Raw genomic sequence first — 22,124 nt, forward strand, 5'->3', positions numbered from 1 at the left:
ACATGACCGTGTCAAGCGCTACACTACTAATGGAGTATTCAAACATTACGGGATTCTTTTTCCTATTCATCTGCATTAATTTACATTTATCTATATTTAGAGGTCGCTGCCATTCTTTACACCAATCACAAATCCTGTCCAAGTCATCTTGTATCCTCCTACAGTCACTCAACGACGACACCTTCCCGTACACCACAGCATCATCAGCAAACAGCCGCACATTGCTATCCACCCTATCCAAAAGATCATTTATGTAGATAGAAAACAACAGCGGACCTACCACAGTTCCCTGGGGTACTCCAGATGATACCCTCACCTCCGATGAACACTCACTATCTAGGACAACGTACTGGGTTCTATTACTTAAGAAGTCTTCGAGCCACTCACATATTTGGGAACCAATCCCATATGCTCGTACCTTAGGAGTCTGCAGTGGGGCACCGAGTCAAACGCTTTCCGGATGTCAAAGAATATGGCATCCGTCTGATACCCTTCATCCATGGTTCGCAAGATGTCACAATACCTTTGTTCTGAAAGGCAGAAGTAAATCTTTCTGCAAAGGTGCCACTAATTCGAAGTCCGCTGGCGCGACCGACATGCTATCAGTACCCGCTACTTTGCTGGAGCCAAGGACCACCGCTACCTCGTCCAGAACTGCTTTTATTGTGAGCAGGTACCAGGAGCCTAACACTGTCCTCCCTGATGAAGGATTAAAGTCCGGCCCGCTGTTATGTTCTCTACATACACTATGCAGAGTTTCGTTGCCTGAAACGATACTGGACACCGCCCGTGGTTTCTGTACGAAAATTTGTATGAAGCCTAGGAGCCGGTGAAACACGCCTAGAGTGGTTTGTACAAATGTGACGGTGGAATATGATGGACGACGGGAGCGGGAGAGAACCGCTGATAAACTGGAGGAACTAAGAAGGTTGTGCTACCAGTAGCGATCTGCACCAGTGGAGGACAGATTACCTTTGACTAATCGTACAAAACAGAAGAAACGTTAGTGCCTCAGAGGAAACAGCAGACAGGAGAGCGAACAATTAAGGAGTGCTGCACATACAATAAGTATATCTTATTCTTGCCATCGTCAATCTGCCTAGTCTTGTGCCAGATGCCGGTACGCAGTCTTGCCCAATGACGGCCTTCACGGCTGATTGACTTCGGTGTTTCTCCGGACTGTTTGTTGGCGTGATTCGCGAACACGCACCGCATCGAGATGCTGACCACAAGGCATCCGCTATCTGCCGCATTTCAGATGTGATGGGCCTTCAACTGACAGGGAGTGATAGAGGACGCTACTTGGCTGGAGTGCAAATATGTGCACCTCATTCCGTCATCAAGATCACTGACGTACACCTTGCTACATGAATGACATTCAATGACCCACGTACAATTTATCTTCCACGTAGACCAAGTGTTCTGACACGTACTAGGCAGTGTTTTAATACCCTTGTTTGATTAAAAATCCATAATTAATTTTATATTTGTTTTCTCTAAACTATGTGATTCCCTATCCAAAGAATGAGTAATACATAATATTTCCCACCCATGGCTCGGAAAAGTACTTTTACAGCTTTCATGTGTGTGTCATGTGTGTCGCGTACTTATGAGTATTTACAATGTCAGTAACAGTATGATAATCACTAAATCTATCGTATAATATGTTCACCAAGCAGTAAATTTCTGCACTAAAAGACAAAGAACAAAAAAAGCAAAAAAGTTGTAACTAACCTGTTACTACGGGTTATTCCTTATTATTGGGAATGGAAATACTTATTGCTTATGAAATTAACGTGCGAAGAGTAGGGTCGCCACCGACTCTAACCATACAACTAATCAAAGATTTGGTCGAGTCGGAAAATAAATTAATTTGATGACAGACCAAAAACTCACAAAAATACATACGTTGTGATGTCGCTCATAGGGCATACGATGTAATTAATAGTGTTCCTCGTGCACTGTTCACGACCATCAAACATTTAAAATAAAATAGCACATGCTAGAACACTGTGCAGAAGATCAGCTCCCAGCAACACACCTGAAAATAAGACTTAATCTAAAGCATTTGTTATAAAATACAAGGGGAGACTAATCACTGGACCTGTGCATAAAGAAACGCATTGGATGTGCTAACGGGAAAGCTACGAGGTGAGTGGCTTAGGTGCAAAAACGTAATCTCGGAACACAAGAGAAAATTGTAGATAAAATCATTTATTCCTAAGATAAGGATGTGAGGCATGTACACGATTCCTGATAACACGTGGTTTGTGGAGACACAATTTCTAGGTATAGTGCCCAAATTCCAACAATATCACATCACACAATCATGTTAACATTATCTAAAACAAACATGCGATCGGACAGTTAGTGATGCCGGTAGCCCAACAACTATAATGTTCTACCACGTGGTTGGCTCCCCACGGACGAAAGACACATAAAGCAAGGAAGATTTACGAGAAGGCAAAGCTCTAAATATTTAGAAAGGTGAAAGCTTACGCAGGCACAGCTGAAGGCAAACAGACATTCATACAGAAGCGAGTGCTCACTTCTTATCGACAACTTTGTGTGGCGCTCTTCCGACGAATCCAAGTCTGCTACAGAAATCTGCTAAAAGAAAAATCTGCCAGAGTTTTGCATTCCTTGCTGCGACACGGCAAAGCAATCTTCCAGATTTGAAAAGTGAGACCAAAAGCTAACAGCTCTCCCCTCGCCAAGTAACAGCGCGCCACGCGGTCAGTCTAACTCACCCTTCTTCGACTGGAGCACAGCTGTGGACGCTTCCCGTACCGGCAGCAGACTGCCTCCCGCTTCTCCAGCCTCTTCCACGCTCCGCGTGGCCCAGGAAACCCAAAAATGCCATTTCCGCCCCCAACCTAACGCAGGTGGAATTCTCACTAGTAGCGAAAACCTCTTTACCGACTTGACCACTACGAGAGTTGGCTATTCTGTACCACTGCTGCTGAATCTGTACGACTATCGCAGACTTTCTGCAGTAGACTACGCCACCGTCTAGCAACGTGACACACAACCACATTCATTGAACCACACCATTATAATAATTATGGGAAAAGAGAAACAAGGAAGGAAAGAGAAATACTAGTGAAAATGGGCTACCGGACTAATAAAAGCCCGCATCTCGTGGTCGTGCGGTAGCGTTCTCGCTTCCCACGCCCGGGTTCCCGGGTTCGATTCCCGGCGGGGTCAGGGATTTTCTCTGCCTTGTGATGGCTGGGTGTTGTGTGCTGTCCTTAGGTTAGTTAGGTTTAAGTAGTTCTAAGTTCTAGGGGACTTATGACCACAGCAGTTGAGTCCCATAGTGCTCAGAGCCATTTGAACCATTTGACTAATAAAAGCTGGCTACAGGACCGTTTCAAAGTAATTTCTTTAGGTTCCCATGCATAAATTGAGGTATCAACATGCTGCTTTTGCCGATTCTTTCCCGTAAATAGGGCATCCGTTGACCTACGTTGTGTGTAGAGCCCATATACATATTATAAAAGTGGATTTACGTATTTGTATATGTCCACCGGCCCGATTTCAACCAAACTTGGTATAAATTTCCCTTATTGTGAGGTAACACTAGCCTGGGGTTAAGAAACACCTGTCTAGCCTGCTCATAGTTCAGGAGATGATGATAATGATGAAGTCCCATACTCCGAGGAGCGTAGGGAACGATGCGGGAGACCCGCACCGCCGACTAGGCAAGGTCCTAGCGGAGGTGGTTTGCCATTGCCTTCCTCCGACCGTAATGGGGATGAATGATGATGATAACTTTACAACACCCAGTCATCTCGAGGCAGGGAAAATTCCTGTCCCCGCCGGGAACCGAACCCAGGACACCGTGCGCGGGAAGCGAGAACGCTGCTGCAAGACCACGAGCTGCGGACGGTTCGGGAGATATGAAGTAGTAAACAATGAGATGCACGAGAAACAGCCGCAACACGCATGACGTTTAAATGTATTACTTCTGTACTACTAACTGAATCCACAATAAATTTCGGAGGCAATATCAGCACGTGCCGTTAAGTCATCCTACAAATGTATGTCATGCATGGTACGACGCATAGTTCAGAAGATACGGTGGCATAAACAGTGAAATATCTGAAACATTGCAGCATTGTGGATAACGTTTATATTTATTACTTTTTTCTACTACCTTCTTTCACAACACATTTTGCAGACAGAACCCACATATGCCGATGAATGTACTTTCAAAATTCTGCTATTGTATGACACATGGATCAAGAGATAAGACGTCATGAACAATGAGATGCGTGAAAAAATGCCGCATCATGCATGACGTTTTAATACATTTCTTCTTCACCACTAAGACACTCCTACAGTCGAGTCAAGGAAATCCGTGGCACCTGGATGCGCCTTAGACAGCACTCAACTGCGAAGCGCAAACAGCTGCAGTCGGAAACGATAGCCGTCAATAGGGAGATGAGGAGGCGTTGCCATAGAGACGTTCATAAAATCGCGTTGTAGACACGCGAAGCAGCTAAGGCACAGAGTACAAAAAATGTTTCTTAATCACGTTTCTTAATTTGGATACGGCACTCATACATTTGTACGACATTTTACGACTGTGTCAGAACTTCCAACTTATATTTACGAATACACAAAAATGAAACTTTTTCGAAATTTCACTACTGACACAGTTTTTTTTGTGTTCGGTTATAACAGGAAATTGACAAAATGCGCATGAGACAATGACGGGTTTGGCAGAGAGTAAGACAATAAATTAAGACCAAAATCACAATCGTCACGACTGTTCACAAACTACGCACTCCTTTCCGCCGCTTCTTAACCATGATGTGCCCGTAGAATAAATGTCAGTTTTTCCGAAAACACAACGTCAGGGAGATAAATTGGGGGACAATTACCAGCACTGTGTCATCTTATTCTACTGAAATTGTAAAACGCTGAATATTTTTATTAGCCTACTGTGTAGGTATGCGAGATAAGTTTCTCTTCATCTGGCACTAAACTTACAAAAGCATTAAATTGTGTACAAACAGTTCATTAGAAGTAAGAAATTAATTGTGACCAAACTGAGCGAATCTGAAGGAACTTCTGAATTGAATTACTTCCTTACATTATATTCCTTTACTGATATTAGCACTAAATTAATTTTTGAGACACACGTAAAAAAATAAAACGAATTATAAATTTCACGAACTAATTACTGAATATTTGTTGATTGCGCCCTTTTGATATTAAATCTGCAATTCTCCTATTAGATTCATAGTACAATAGACATTTTAAAATGTGGAGATTTTTCAAGATTTTTTTCCTGTCCTCCAGGGATCACATACTTCGTTGAGGCTATTCTTTAGTGTGGTAACGTATCCTGTATACCCATTATGATGTTCACAATATCTTACTCCAGAGTCAAGGGTCTAATAACGCAGGCATCTGTTATATTGAGTATTTGACTAAGAGATGCCAAAATACTATTGGCTCTACAGTCTAGTACTGGACGAAAAAACAACAATTTGAAGACAGAAACGAGGATAAGAAGGAGAAGATGTAGATGACGAGGAAAAAGAACAAGAAAAAAAAAGAGCAAGAAGAAGAGAGACACAAATTACATTTGTTCGCCCATAAATCTGGAAAATTCATATTTTGTACCTTCTACAGCGACTGGCTTTAGCAACTTTTTTAATCAGAATAATTTCCAGTTTTGAGGATATATAAATTAGTAAGATAACATACTTTGCATACTTTCACTCTCTGATGTCATACGGAATAATATTTAGGGGCAACTCAACTCTTAGACCAAAAGTATTCACTGCTCAAAAGAAAGTGGTTAGAATAATGTGTGGGGTTCATAGTCGCACATCTTGTAGCCATCTTTTTTAAAATATTAGGAATTCTTACAACAGCCTCACAGTACATTTACCCACTAATGAAATTTGTTCTCAAGAACATGGACCAATTTAAAAACAACAATGCCATTCATGATTATAATAGCAGAAAAAAGAAAGACTTTCACTATGCTTTACTCAACCTTTCTCTGGCACAGAAAGGGGTAAAATATGCTGGTATAAAAATTTTTGACTAATTACCAAATGAAATAAAATGTCTGACAGACAGCAGTAATAGCTTCAAAAATAAATTGAAATGATATCTCCTTGACAACTCCTTCTATACCGTAGATGCATTCTTGAATAGGAATAAACAAATCTATAAATATAGTATATGCACCTTGTGCCATTTAAGGGAATGGGGTAAATAATAGAAATATTAATCTTTAACACTGTTCTGTAATATATATGTATTAAAAAATCTTGTTTCTTATGTGCATTTCCTGTGCACTTGGCACGTTCCACATGATAACGGCTACTGTACCGTGCGATTGATCAATGGAACAAGCAACCAACTAACTACCTAACTAACTCTATATGGAATAGTAATTCGCACTACGTCCTGCAGTTTTGTTGTCGTACTGGACGCTCGTAGAATCAAATGCTGTGTAGACCATCTGAAATTGTAATGCTGTTCTCAATCCATCGTATAGTACGATTTATGAGACAAAGAATCTTGTGCCATGAGAATGAAACTAAGCCCAAGAACAGGCCATGAGGATATATTTTAAATCAGCTAGAGTACTTGAGAGTGCATACTGGGTGACATTTCCAGGCTTGTCCGACAGGTTGTCAGCTACTCCGAGCACCGCAGCAAAATGGCCACTTAGGCAGAGACTGAAATATTGTGTCACCAGAATAATTTAGCGGTGGTTTATAAGCCGCTATTGAAGGTTATAGCAGTTGGTAAGTTCAGGGGAAACTGCTGAACGTCTTATTTAGTGGAAGTTCTGGACTGAAACGAAAAGCATCGCATGATCTGCACTCTCTTCTGTCAGAATAGTCGATGCAGAAAATTCCAGTAATAGGAGCGTCCCTCACGACTCTTTTCCCAACTCATGGTTGGTTCGTAAATAAAGAAAAGGAAAGAAAAAGTAGCTCAGAGACAAAGTTAATGTGCGGTACATCTTAATAACGAATAATCAATTGGAAACGTACATCATAAATGATTTCGTTTGAAAATATTTCTGTTTATATTACACCCGTACTTCATATTTTTAATTTACTTTTAGCAAATATTTAAATGTCATATATACAATGTGTGAAACACATGGACACAAAGGATACAAAATTGAGTTATCATTTTTGCAGGTCTTTTCATTTAATGAATACGTAAATATATATTTGGCATAATCAGCATTTTATTCTACACGTAACATGTCTATTAGACTGATTTCAAAGGCTGTAAAAAGATCTCAATTTCCTTATACAGTGTGATTAAAAATTATTACATTATTTCATAAGCAGATAATATTACAAAACCGATTACAATTATCTTCCTGAGCGTCTCAAACAGGGCAGTTCAGCGACTCTTACTCTTCGCATAATTTCCAGTTTTGGTAAACAAACAAAATTAACGTCTTAACTCATTTTCACGTTTTCACCTAATGGCCAATCATCGCTTGGGAAGAATGTATTAAATGCGGTCAGCGAGATTGATGTGTGTTGTTCACTGAAAAATATCTACAGAGTTGATGGCACTGGGGAGCACAATCCTGTGTTACTGTGTAATCACAAACTCTTGAAACATGCTGGAGAAAACTGTATGAATGGCTTCATCGAGACTACTTAACAAACACTGATAACTTAATAGAAATTTTATATGGAATTTCCGGATGTGAGGTTAATGAACAGGCTGTCGCGGACGACTCCAAAAGTCACCGATCAAGAAACTGAAAAAATAGTGATTTAATCAAATGCTGACCCTATCGAAGAACATGAAGTAGATGACATGGATGACTGGGTGAGAGCTGATAACGGTTTTAGGGCACTGAAGGTAGACCTAAATTAAGAATTTGTTATTTTCAAAAACCTAATGTTTGGATTACAACAAACAAATTACAACACATGTGGTGTTATTTTATATTTCTCTAATATTTGTTGAACGCTGACGTCCTAATGAAAAGATGTCGGAACATCACTCCTTGAAAATGTTTCGAAAGACGCAAGCAACAAACAAAACTTGTTAATTTTTTTGAATGAGTAATTCATATGCTACAAACTATGAAGTACAGTATATTATATATTGCCATATGTAAACCAAAAATGTACTGTTGAATTCAAGAAAGAACGTAAGAGTAATCAAGGAAAAGATTTTTTAATTCGTTGACCTTCAAACCCTTTAAAAATATGTGCTGTAATTACAAAACTAAACACAGTAATACGTATAATATGTAGTAGGTCTTCGTGGATGAACCAAAAAGTAGTTAACCCCAACTTCAGCACCCCTCCCCCCTATACGTGATATGTACTAGTAAATATCGTGGAGAATGAGAAAGTACGATTAATAACTTAGTTCCACAAAAGTGAATGAAGATTAAACATATAGAACCAGGCAGCACAAATGGAACAATTTCTTAAGTAAAATTAAGTCAGCGTGTGCAGAGCTCCAAATTCGATGTTTTTTCGGGGTGCTGTCTCCTTGGCGCACTAAGACGGTATTTCACAACGCTGCAGCAACTAAATTTATTAACCCATTGGCTTATACAGCCGACTCACAGCCTCCGCAGGTTTGAAGTCCGTTATTACATTGCTGGCAGTGAGACGGGTAGAGCAGCTATAGCTTCTTTTTAGTGTTTCTTCTTCTCTATTAATAGATGGCATGACATGTTATACACCATTGGAATGCTGAGAAATGGATCTGTTTAGTGGTGTATAACATACTCTGTTTCTTTCTATACTTCGTGAGCTACATGCAGTCGTTTTCAGAATTCGTTAATTTGATCCCTCCCCCCCCCCCCCCCCCCCGCAATTCCATGGAGAAAACACCTCCACCACCCTCCAGAAATTGTGGTGTGTGCGAAGCAAGGAAGAACGAAAGTGATACATGGTATGAGTGTGAAAAACGTCTGAATACTACACCAACAAAAACTTACAAAACAGTGTTTTTTTCACTACTCATCACTTCAATAAAAAGTAAACTTAGAGTTATAAATAATTCCTATCAAAACATTATATAATTCTGAGAAAAGTGTTTAAAACAAAATATACTGGTTTTCGTAAATGTAAATAGTGAATATAGGGTCGACCATGGAGAAAAAATATTAGTAAGTCAGTAGGTACAAATCCGATCGGTAATACGATCAAATACAACACAAAACCTAAGAAAGTAACGTGGCTATACCTTCTTCTTCCATAACAGACAACTAGCAACATCTGATGTGTCGCACTTGTTGCAAACGCTCCAAATGCCCTTCCATTTAACCCTTAAAAGCTTGAAGACAAGTTCAATCCAGAGACCGATTGCAAATAATTAAGAAGACTATGAAATGCATTTAAAAAAATCGATGTTATTTTGAACAAGTTCTGCCTGTACCTTCGATGTAATGACATTCAAAAGCTGTAAAGAGCTTACGAAGAAACCTTACGCCACGGTGCTTCTTGAGTCGATGCAAGTACTATATCTCTTCCGATTCCAGTGGACTTTACGCTTAGATGCATTAATTAAGTATGCGATATCACTGATTGCACAATCCAAAATGGCAGCCAATTGACACTGAAAATTACAAGAGTTGGCGCGGGTCAGCTACATGCAGCAGCTATCTTATCGGTGACATCATCATCCTCACCAATGGCATCACCATGTCAGATCCCCTACCATCCCCCTAACCCTTCCCTGCCCCCTTCCTCTTCACGAACGCTCTGATATTTTATTTGTGCCATTTTCCAACGTAAGAAGGCAAAAAAATGATGTAAATTGATAACTTCCAGTATTTAAAAATACTTTACAGGTTGCACAAATGTATCTGAGCCTTCTGAAGTTTCTGCAGCATGTTCTAAAGTATTTATCAAAAAAATTAGTAGTACATAAAGAGAGTAACTTGCAGTATTTCAGAGTAATTTACTGGTTCCCAAACGAATCCGAGTGCTCTGAATTTCTTTTACACCACATTCACACAAAAAATTATATACAGGGTATTTTCAGAATTTCAACGCACTTTGGATGGCGCTCAAAACCATCCGAACATTCTGAATTTTTGGTGCCATATTCAGAAATATTTATCCAGAAAGTTACTTTATAGAGCGCTCAAAAGTATTCTAACGCTCTGAATATTTTGCCCCACGTGCAAAAGTATTTATTAGAAAAATTCGGTAAATTAGCACTTTGGACATGCAAAGGTCGATTTCTTTGCTATTGACGATGTAAAAAGCAGCGTAGCCTGAAATTAATTATTTCCATATCCAAACTGTTCTGTGGTGGTTGTTGAGTGTCGCAGGGCAAGAGGAGAGCATCAGGAATACTGAAATTACTGACAGAACTTGTTACTTGTTCCAACAAACCTCGTCTTGCAGACATCCAATGTATCTGATTATCTAAGGGCAGCATAATATGATACACCTACCGCATTGAAAAACGCACATCAGCACTTCTGCTGATCTGACAGCTTGATGTCCCACATCAAAGGGAAGTCTGTCACTGCTTATTCAATACTCGTAATTTTATGCATATTTCGGACTGTGAATTTACTGTGCAGTTTAACTGGCAAGGGGTAATTACAGAATTATCGGTGAATGAATTTTCAGTCTTGTGTTAATTAACTGCTTTTTGATTCAGCAGCATTAAATACAGAGACAATGCGTGGGTTTTGACTGTGAACGTTTTGGAAAAGACGTCTTGTACTTACCTTGCAGACGTTAGAGGTGAGAAATTAAACTGAGAACCGGTTTGGAAGAATAGATGAGGTGTAGAAACATAGGTCCGCCTATACCAGACTTGAGTTTCACAATGTTTGAGGTGGAATGGGTGTTACTAACTTTTAACTATATATCAGTACGGAACAGCTGAAATGTTTCAAATGGCTCTAAGCACTATGGGACTTAACATCTGAGGTCATCAGTCCCCTAGACTTAGAACTACCTAAACCTAACTAACCTAAGGACATCACACACATCCATGTCCGAGGCAGGATTCGAACCTGCGACTGCAGCAGCAGCGCGGTTCCGGACTGAAGCGCCTACAACCGCTCCGCCTCAGCGGCCGGCTTACGTAACAGTCAAGGAACACATACATCAAGCTGCAGAATCTTGATGCCTCGATTTTGTTCCATATACTTCTTGAGAATGACCCAGAGAGATCTATACAGATTTTTAGGAACTAACTGAGCTCTCCCTTGATGATGCACAGTTTCTTGCTTCAGGGCTATTCATCATGCCAAATTCTTTGATAAATTTCTGTAGCCACGACAAGTATATAATTTGTGATACTTGTACTTCTCCTATATGAAAACAAGTACAACATAAAGAAAAACCAATGTTCATTTATGCAAAATTATTAACGAATTAGAAACATACAAGTTCTCCAGTTTTTCTCAAGAATGTTTCTTGAAAGTAACGTCATTTGATGATGATGATGATGGTAATGATAATGATTTGTGGCACTAAACAGTTTCCCATTTCAGTTTATGAATTTTCTCCATAATATGTGCATGATGATTAAACAAACAATAGCAGCTCTACCGATTCACTTCTGGACTGATTTCACCTCCTTCTTTACTCTGACTTGCTGAGGATCCAAACACCCCAGGCAATCCTCAAGAATGTATCACACTAGTGTTCCATATATGGTCTCCCTTATAGATCACATACATACCAAGCATGAACGAGTTAAAGAATGATCATGTAATGACAAGGGGCAAGTGGCAAACAGCAAGCAGCAAGTACCAATTGACAAACAGCAAGCAGAAACTGCAATGGCCAAGCATCAAGTGGCAATCAGCAAGTGCAATGGCAAATGGCAAGTGGCAAGCAGTAAGTGCAAAGGGCAAGTGCAAGCTGCTAGCAGCAAGCAGCAAGTGGCAAGTGGCGATTGGTAAGCAGCAAGAAGTAAGGGATAAGTAGCAAGATGCGCGTCGTAATTGGCAAGCAGTGCATTCAAGGCCATTGCCCTCATCTAATACTACTAGATTACATAATATAAAAAGTGTCTCACCACATGACAAAGCCACAACACATAGTAGATGTGAATCTGAATTGAGAGGTAAATGGCAAACAATACCTGTCACCATTATCTGGTGTACATTATCCATTTACTCACTTACCTATTTATCTTGGGTACAGACATAGAGCTCCCAGCTTCATGATCTGTTGAGCTGATCTGAGAACCGTAGCAACATCATTCATTGAAGAGCCAAAGAAAACGGTACACTCGTCTAATATCGTGTATGGCGCCCGCTAGCACGCAGAAGTGCCGCAACACGACGAGGCATGGAGTCGACTAATGTCTGAAGTAGTGCTGGAGGGAACTGACACCATGAATCCTGCAGGGCTGTCCATAAACCCGTAAGAGCACTGGGAGGGGGTGGGGGTGGGGGGGGGGGAGTGGACATCTCTTCTGAACAGCACATTGCAAGGCATCCAAGATATGCTCAATAATGTTCATGTCTGGCGAGTTTGGTGGCCAGTGCCAGTGTTTAAACTCATAAGAGTCTTCCTGGAGCCAATCTGTAGCAATTCTGGACGTGTGAGGTGTCGCATTACACTGCTGGAATTGCCCACATCCGTCGGAATGCACAATGGACAAGAATGGATGCAACTGATAAGACAGGATGCTGACGTATGTGTCACCTGCCAGAGTCTTATTTAGACGTAATCATCGGTCCCATATTAATCCAACTTCATACGCCCCACACCACTGCAGAGCCTCCACCAGCTAGAACAGTCCCCTGATGACTTGCAGGATCCATGGATTCGTGAGGTTGTCTCCATACCCGCACAGGTCCATCCGCTCGATACAATTTAAAACGAGACTCCTCCGACCAGGCAACATGTTTCCAGTCATCAACAGTCCAATGTCGGTGTTGACGGGCCCAGGCGAGGCGTAAAGCTCTGTGTCGTGCAGTCAACGAGGGTACATGAGTGGGTCTTCGGCTCCGAAAGCCCATATCCGTAATATTTCGTTGAATGGTTCGTACGCTGCCACTTGTTGATGGCTCAGCATTTAAATCTGCAGTAATTTGCGGAAGGGTTGCACTTCTGTCACATTGAACGATTCTCTTCAGTCGTCGTTCGTCCCGTTCCTGCAGGGCCTTTTTCCGGCCGCAGCGATGTCGGAGATTTCATGTTTCATCGGATTCCTGACATTCACGGAACACTCGTGAAATGGTCGTACGGGGAAATCCCCACTTTCGCTACCGCGGAGACCCTGTGTCCCATAGCTCGTGCGCCGACTATAACACCACGTTTACGCTCACTTAAATCTTGATAACCTGCCACTGTACAGCAGTAACCGATCCAACAACTGCGCCGGACACTTGTGTCTTATATGGGCGCTGCCGACCGCAGCGCCGCATTCTGCCTGTTTTCATATCTCTGGACTTGAATACACATGCCTATACAAGTTTCTCTGGCGCTGTAGTGTATGAGGTCAGTGAACGAGAATGTGCCATCGATCGTTGCCTGCTTACAGTTTACCATCCACCAAATACATTCTTCATTTACCTTCTTCTACATTTACCATCCGGTAATTACCTTTCATCTCTTCAACTCTTTGTGCTTGCTGTGTAGCTCTTCTATAAGGTGAAACGTCCCCTTAGAACAATTTATACAAGACTGTGCTTAAACTGACACACAATATTTTTAGCGCAACGCAATCTGACTTTCAGAAATCCCTACAAAAGAATGGCCCTGACTAACATTAAGCTATACCTTTCACAAATCACTTACCTCACAATAATCTTCGTTACTCGAACTACTGCAATACAGCGAGCGCCACTACTGCCAGCTAAATAAAAGATTCAAACTACGGAGGGCACTAACTACTGATAGGGATAGTTAGCAAATGAAAGATTTTAATAAAGAACAAACAATGTATTTACCTTAACAGTCATAATATATGATATCCAGTATTACAAACTTCAAAACTCCGCCATATCTCTCCCCACATCCACCACTGCTGGCGGCTCACCTCCAACTGCGCAATGCTACGCGCTGTTCACATCCAGCTGCCGCTGCCCAACACTACAATGGCAGACAACAATGCAAACTAGCCACAGACTGCACACAACACAGCCAGTGATTTTCATACAGAGCGCTACGTGGCGTTACCAATAAGGAAACCTAAACAGCCTACTTACATAGCCCCCATGCTCCCCACAAAAAATTTTACAAATTGTTTTGGGCACTGGCCAATACAGATTTGAAAAAAATTTTCGTAATTACAGTAAGAAAGATATCAATGCACACACTTATTAATACAATGTTGGTCAAAAGCTAAAATTTTCTCACAGTCCATAAAGACAGTCCAGATTGTTCATCACAGTAAAATTTCAGTGTTCTTTTTTCAAAGTCTGAGCAGTAAAAGACAATGCACACGGAAGTAGTGGATTTCCATGCAGTCTTGAAGAAGTAGTGTTGTCCTTCGAACTGAAAGACAGTGCTGACTCTTGACATGTTGACAGGTAATGGGCCACAACAGAGCAAACCCACAACAGAGTCATTCGACGTTTTGAAGAAGATTGGTAGGTAGGTCATCACAGAGCAGACCCACTGTAGTCCTGGTAGAGAGTATGGTATTGGTGGGCCACCAGAGGTGCAGACCCACTGCAGTCCTTGTAGAAATTGAGGACAGGCCCCTTGTAGTCCTGGTAGAGATTGTGGTATTGGTGGGTCATCAGAGATGCAGACCCACTGTAGTCCTTGTAGAGATTGCCAGCAGCCATCTGTTGTGACTGTGCGGGTGCACAATCACCATTGAAGAGTCTTGCGGATAATATAGCAAGTTCATAACCACCACTTGTGCACTCACAAACTTTTTTGAATTGTCCTTAGAACCAGCAATGCTGTTATCCAGTCCCTTGCTGAATTATTAACACAGGTGCAAACACTAACAGTCCCAACTTCTCACATATTGTCCATATACTATGACCAACAGAAACGTGTGCAGTGAAATGTAACTAACAAGTTAATAATATGATGAACTGGTATCAATTACAATTTTATAACATAAGAATACAATTACAAAGGTACAAAATACATCATTAAAGAACATAACAATACAGATAACATCTTTAGTACAGGCTTTACAACAGAATAGAAATAAACATATACATCAGTGTTACAGGAATTATGACATGAGTACATACATAAAAGATCAGAATAACTTTCGAAACATCAACTTCACACATGAGCATTAAAACAAAACAGAATAAATCATGTCTAAACATCTTTACGAAGAAGATAACATATTATCAGAAAAATTCTACAACATAACAACATCAGCTAAACACCTAAAGACAGGAAAAACACAAATACACAAGGGTACACAAACATATAGCAGAATAACACAAAAGGAAAGGGCAGGGTTTTTTTTCAGTGTAACATTTGGTACTGCAGTCCAACCCAAAACTTCATTCCATAGATTTTTCGTCTTATTTCAACATTTGTTTCCACCAAAAAAGTCCAATCCAAGCATGCTTTCTGTATTTATATGTTGACATGTTTCTTACCACAATATTTATTTTTCATTATCTTACCTCATCATTTATTTCCAAGAAAATCCTACCTATACCTGCTTTCTGTACTTTTTTTGTATAACTTCTCAATGCATTTCTTCCAATTAATCGCAACTCATTCTCTTATAGTCTACCCCCTCTTAAGCTAACTTAAATCTACTGAGCTCAAATGCTAAACTAAGGTTCCGCCATCTCTCTCCCCACATCCACCACTGCTGGCGGCTCACCTGCAACTGCGCAATGCTACGCGCTGTTCACATCCAGCTGCCGCTGCCCAACACTACAATGGCAGACAACAATGCAAACTAGCCACAGACTGCACACATCACAGCCAGTGAATTTCATACAGAGCGCTATGTAACGTTGCCAATAAGAAAACATAAACAGCCTACTTACAAAGGGAGGCCATAGAACATCAGTGTTTAATGCGGAAATATTTTTCCATCACGCATTTAATTTTCTGTACCTTCACTTTGATTTGTATCTACATAAGATCACTTACTGTTATCCATTTTATTAACTCACACTGGCTAGCACCACTTACTAACAATTTCTGCAGCACTGCATGTCTTGGAGCTAATTAAAGCTGAACACTGACAGAAAGGGAGGCGTGGGCAATGCGTTACTCAGAAGATGCTATCGGCTAAATAGAATCTGGGAAAAGAGTTGTTGTGTTCTGCAGGGGCGGACATTTACTGCCCTGAGAGAGAAAAGAGCAAGGAGGCGGCGGTTTACAACGCTGGAGGCCACAGAACTCCCAGAGTGCAGACTGTGTTGGCAGGAGGTTGCAATCTGGTACGTGGAAAAAAATTCAGACTAGCCTACCTGGCAGAAGAGTGTCGAGGGCAGAACAAGGCCAAAATATGACCTTTTTAGTGTGGAGGAGCACGAGGGGTCGCAAGTGATGCTCTTGACTGACCTCGGAGGACACATTTCCCAGCGAAAAGCAGAGACACGTATTTGGTTGGCGGAGTGTTAAGGATGTAAGAGGGGAAATCAAAACTTCCAGAAAATCTTCTGAAGGGAGTATGAAGTTCAGATGAGTGGCTGGCAGATTCATGATCCAGGCAGTGGGAGGTAACGTTTTTGTAACGGCCATTGGTATTCCTTATCTGATCGCAAACACAGACGCTGCATTCGAGAAGGGAGCGTGAGTATGTTTCGATCGATCGAAGATATTTCGCTCTGCCGATCGAAATATGGACTCCGCTCGTTAGACCCACAGTGGAGAATCTGGGAGTCTCAGACGTGTTGACTTAGCCACAAGTACCATGTGAACTGTTTCTCTGTGAACAGAGTTGTGATTCTGTTTATTCGAGAGATGGTTCTTTACCTCTTTGTGAAGTCTGATACACATTGAAGTGCTTCTTTATGGAAAAACGTTTAAATCGAATTTCTCTTCCTGGCTAGTGAGCAAACAGAAATCTTGATCTGAGGTAATTCAGCCGTAGGAGTCTGTAGACAGCATATTGCGTCCATTCTGTAGGCAGGGAATTACAGGTACACCTAGTACATCTTCTGCACAATGGCCAACGCCCCAAATAGCAAATCATCGATGCAGAGTAACTGCTGCTCTTATTTCAATTGGTGACACGCGCACTTTGGCTCGGGAGATAGGAAAACGCTCACAGAAAGTGTGTTGAGTTACATTTGCTTGTCCACTGAGCTTTGACTGAAAGTACCAGTTAGGGTATTGATCTTCTGTTTCTCACTGCTAATCAGTATAAGCTAAAGTTGTGTCCGTCTGATAAAGAGGCACGCCTAAGTAAGTCAAACATACGTTCTGCCAGATTCGAAGTTGCATTTAGGCTAGACTCTGACATTGTGTACTTCATATTTACACACATTTTGCACTCTACATGCTTTTTGAGATTAAACAATTTAAAGTATCCAAGTTGTGAGTCATTCTAGTAGCATCGTGATACGAATAATTCATATGATTTGCTACACTAAAGTGAAGTGAATCCACAACACAATACTTCGTTTTATGAATACCCCTAGATGCAGGTTATCAGTATTACGGGCGTTTTAATCATTTGTAGGTTGAGAATTCCACTGTCGAGACAACTTTAGTCAACCATACATACACACGCTATATGTTACGAACATCACATATGTCCACATACAATAATACCGATCGTGGTCCAGGATAGTTCACAAAATCGAAGCTTTTGTAAATAGTTGGGGGCTTTTCTTTTCAGTACGAAATTTGTTGTTGACTAAAATTGCAGGAAGACTGACGAATAGCTCAGTGATAAAACAAGATTTCGGTTATATGGAACTATAACTAGCTTTGTCACAACTGCAATTTGTGTGTTGTAAATTCACATTTTTGGGTTTATTATATATTTTCTGTGGCGCTGTAATCGTTATCTCGTCTTTTCAGAATTGTTTATTTTAGTTGGTTCTGACCCCAAACATTATTTTTTCCGACTTTGTTTTTGTCGTCGTTTGTGTTGAGTTCTAGATTATTGTTTCATCACCACTGAATTTCGTGTGGCTCAAGATGACAGAAAGCGTCGGTAACAAACAAGTACTGTCAATCACATTTAAAGTCCAGAAAGTGAGTTTTATAATGATTTTCATTATTTGTCTGTATATGACGTTACTTTGAAGCTGAGTTGATGTTGACGCAAAATAAAGCACGTAGTGCTAGTCAACATAACGCAATACTTCGTCTCATGGATATTCCTAGGTGTAGGTTATCAATGGGAGAGCCGTTTTAATCATTTTTAGGAGTGAGAATTTCATTGCGGAGACAACATTAGGAAACCCCATATACACACACTGTCTTAGAAACATCACAGGGTTTACAGTTTTGCACATTCTTTTGTACCAAACGGGTATTTGGAATACCCACCAGGGCGAAATAAAGGCAGGAATTCAGAGGTATGATGCTAGATTTATTACTGGTAGGTTCGATCAATATAGAAATTGTGCTTCAGCAAGAGAGAGCTCATTTAATTCTGAAAATTCTGTATAACTGTCTCCGGGTCGTCGTTCTGAAGACGTATCTGGAACAAAATCAAGGTATCAGGACTCAGCGACTTAATTCATGTGTTCCTTGACCGTTCTGTGCTGAATTATAGTTCAAAATTATCAACATCGATTTCGGACCGAGCATTGTGAAGTTTGGAGTAGGAGGACCTGTGCTTTTACAGCTCCTCTTTTCCTAAAACACGCTTCTGAGTTTGAATTCGTATATCTAATGTCTGCAAGGTAAGTACATGAGATCTTTTTCCAAAATGTTTTCAGTCAAAATACATCCATAGTGTGTGTATTTAATGCTATTGAATCGAGAGATAATGCATTAACAGAGGAGCGAAAAAATTCATTCTACGAGAATTCTGAAATCAACTTTTGCCTGTTCTTTTCCATATTAATTTCAAAGTCTGAAATATGCGTAAAATGAATGTAGAATTATCAGTGAGTGAGCAGTGAGAGACTTCACTAACTCTTGTCCATAAATGCATTTGAGCTTTAAGTTGGCATAAACCGTAGTTCTCAAATGTGTTTTTCTACGTAATAATATTATTACTTCGAGCTGAGAAAATCAAATGCATTGGATGTCAACTAGAGAAGGCTACTTGGAACAAACAAAATGTTCATTTAACAAGTGCATTTTTACTGATGCTTGCCTGATTTGTGACACTCTACAACTATTTTAGAACAATTTAGGTGTGGAAAATAATTAATTTGGACTCCACTGTGACGTACATTATGTATGGCAAAGAAATCGAAATTTCCAAATACGAAAGCGCTACTTTAAGTATTTCTTTTTATAAATACTTCGGAACAATGCGCAAAATTTCAGAACGTTCGGATAGTTTTGTGCATCCTGTAAAGAACTTTTAAATACAGCAAGTTATATGTTTTATATAATTTTTTCTATAAATGTAACGCGAGAAAGAAATTCAGAATGTTTGGATACTTTAGTGCACGTTGCACGTTGCGGCCGCATAAGCCCCCCTCCCCCTCCTCTTTCCCACAGTCACCTCCCCAAGAACCCCCGAAATGCTCTGATGTTTCGTCCCTTCTTGGAAAGGAGAGAGAGAGCATTTGTAGAACTTAGTTATTTTGACAATACGTTGTTGTAACTGTATTTGTTACATGAAGTGAATATTTATGACACAAATGATGAGAACTAATTACGTCTTATTTTTTGCGGCCTTTACGCAGTCACAGTCAGGGGTTAACGGGCCTTGGTACTAGCAAGCATGTACGCCCTTGCTTTAGAGCACAGCCGTTAATACTACACGTTACACCTTTACATGATTTGTTTGGAATATTGAACCGAAAACCGTTTCATAGTGTTTGGATGCTTTCGAGCACAGTCTGACTGGACTGTGATTCAGTGTTCCCTTTTAAGGTCTGTGAAATATTATGTTTTGACTGGAGGGCTGGGGAGGTAAGGAGGGGAATGACACGTATTAAAAAATTTATGTAATTACTCCATTTATTTATTTAAAATACAGACTGAGTGGCTGCCTTACATCCGGTGCGAATTTTTGATTTGATCACTGCTGGTGGTTTCCTGTGTTGCGGCACAGCAAAAATCTGGAAAGTAACACGTCAACTTAATTAATACAAACCACGAAAGGTCAGTGAGTTGTGATGTTTCAAACAGATTTCACGAGTAGTTTGTACAACGGTCAGATGCTCACAGTTGAAACAATATGGTGAATCGTATTATTGAACAGCAGGAAGACTTGATTTGAATAAATCTCCACACACCCATACAGATATACGTATATTGAGAAACATATATGCAAAACTTTAATTTTTGTGTGAAATAATGGGATTAAAATGGAATTTAAATTCAAGGTGACAGGATATCATTAATAAGATTTACAGATATCAGATATCATTGCTGTACTCAGAGAAAGTGAAGTAGAATTGCAGGATGTGATGAATGGAATGAATAGTCAAATGAGTACAGAAAATGGACTGAGCATAAACTGAAAAAAGACAAAAGTAATGAGAATTAGCACAAATGAGAATGCCTAGAAACTTATCAAAACAAGTGAACATGAAGTAGACAAGTTAAGGAATTCTGGTACATAGGCAGCAAAATAACGCATGATGGATGATGCAAGGTAGACATAAAAAGTAGACTAGCACTAGCAAACAGGGCATTCCTAGCCAAGAGAAGCATGCTAGAATCAACATAGGCTTCAAATTAAGAAACTTCTGAAAATATATGTTTGGAGCACAGCATTGTGTGGTAGTGAAATTACGATTGCGAGAAAACAGGATCAGAAGAAAATCAAAGCATTTCATATGTGGTCTTACAGAAGAGTGTTGAAAATGAAGTGGACTGATAAGGTAAGGTATGAGGAGGTTCTCTGCAGAATTGGGGAGGAAAGGAAGTTATGGAAAAAACTGACGAGAAGAAGGGACAGGATGATAGGACACCAGGGAATAGCTTCCATGGTACCAGAGGGAGCTGTAGAGCGTAAAAAGTATACAGGAAGACAGGGATTGGAATACATCCAGCAAATAACTAAGGATGTTGGTCGGAGATGAAAAGTTTCTCACATGAGAGCAGCATCGAACCAGTCAGAAGATCCATGACGCAGAACAATTTGATAATGAACATTTTCCCAGAATTTACACCGCAAGTAACCAGATACAGCAGCGAGGTTCAAAGGTCGACAACTTATTGAGCGATCACCTGCTATTTACTGTAAGGACTGAAGATTTTTTTTTCCTCAGTCTTGTGACTGGTTCGATTCGGCTCACCACCCCCTACTTCCTCTTTAGTGCCAGCCATTTCATTTCTAAATAGCACCTACATGTAGCGCTCTAAGCTATTTGTTGGATATATTCCAAATTTGATCTTCCCCTACAGTTTTTACCCTCCACAGCTCTCTCTAGTCCCGTGTATGTTATTCTTTGACTTGTCAACATGTGGCCAATCATCCTGTACCTTTTTCATGTCCGTATTTACCACATACTTCTTTTATCGCCAGCTTTGCACACAATCTCATTTCTTGTCTTACGAATCCACCTAATGTTCAATAGGCTTCTATAGTACCACACATCAAATGTTTCAGTTCTCTTCTTTGTTTTTTACATGAGTTTTATATGGTTCCGTCCTCCACAGTACAGTCTCAGAAAATTGTGACGAAGTATTGTGTTCATTTAGCAAGACTATAGGCCCAGTACATGGGTATGACAGTAAATCATTTTTTCTTTGTTATGTTATACGTGTTATTTCATCCTTTTTGATTTGTTAACTGTACTAGCAATATTTTAAACAAGACGAGCTCAGGTCACCAATTGCATATACGGTCAATTCCACAGCTAAAATTAGAGCTACCATACGCGTTTGTTACATCTGTTAAGAATAATAATTAACACACAAATTCTGTCCCCTCCACACTGCCTAAGATTGATTCTATCAGGCAGAATGACCCACTCAAGTAGTGTGTATGCATTAGCATTTATAACTCACATTTCATGCCTTATTTGAAAAGTGTTTCAATAGAAAATTATTCATTTTTCCTAGCAGAAAACTGATATGCTACTGTAAAATAGATATTGCCTCTTAAAAAGATAAGTCGCACTCCCCCTTCTCAGG

The sequence above is a fragment of the Schistocerca cancellata genome, chromosome 6 (genome assembly GCF_023864275.1).
Source record: "Schistocerca cancellata isolate TAMUIC-IGC-003103 chromosome 6, iqSchCanc2.1, whole genome shotgun sequence".
Taxonomy (NCBI): Eukaryota; Metazoa; Arthropoda; class Insecta; order Orthoptera; family Acrididae; genus Schistocerca; species Schistocerca cancellata.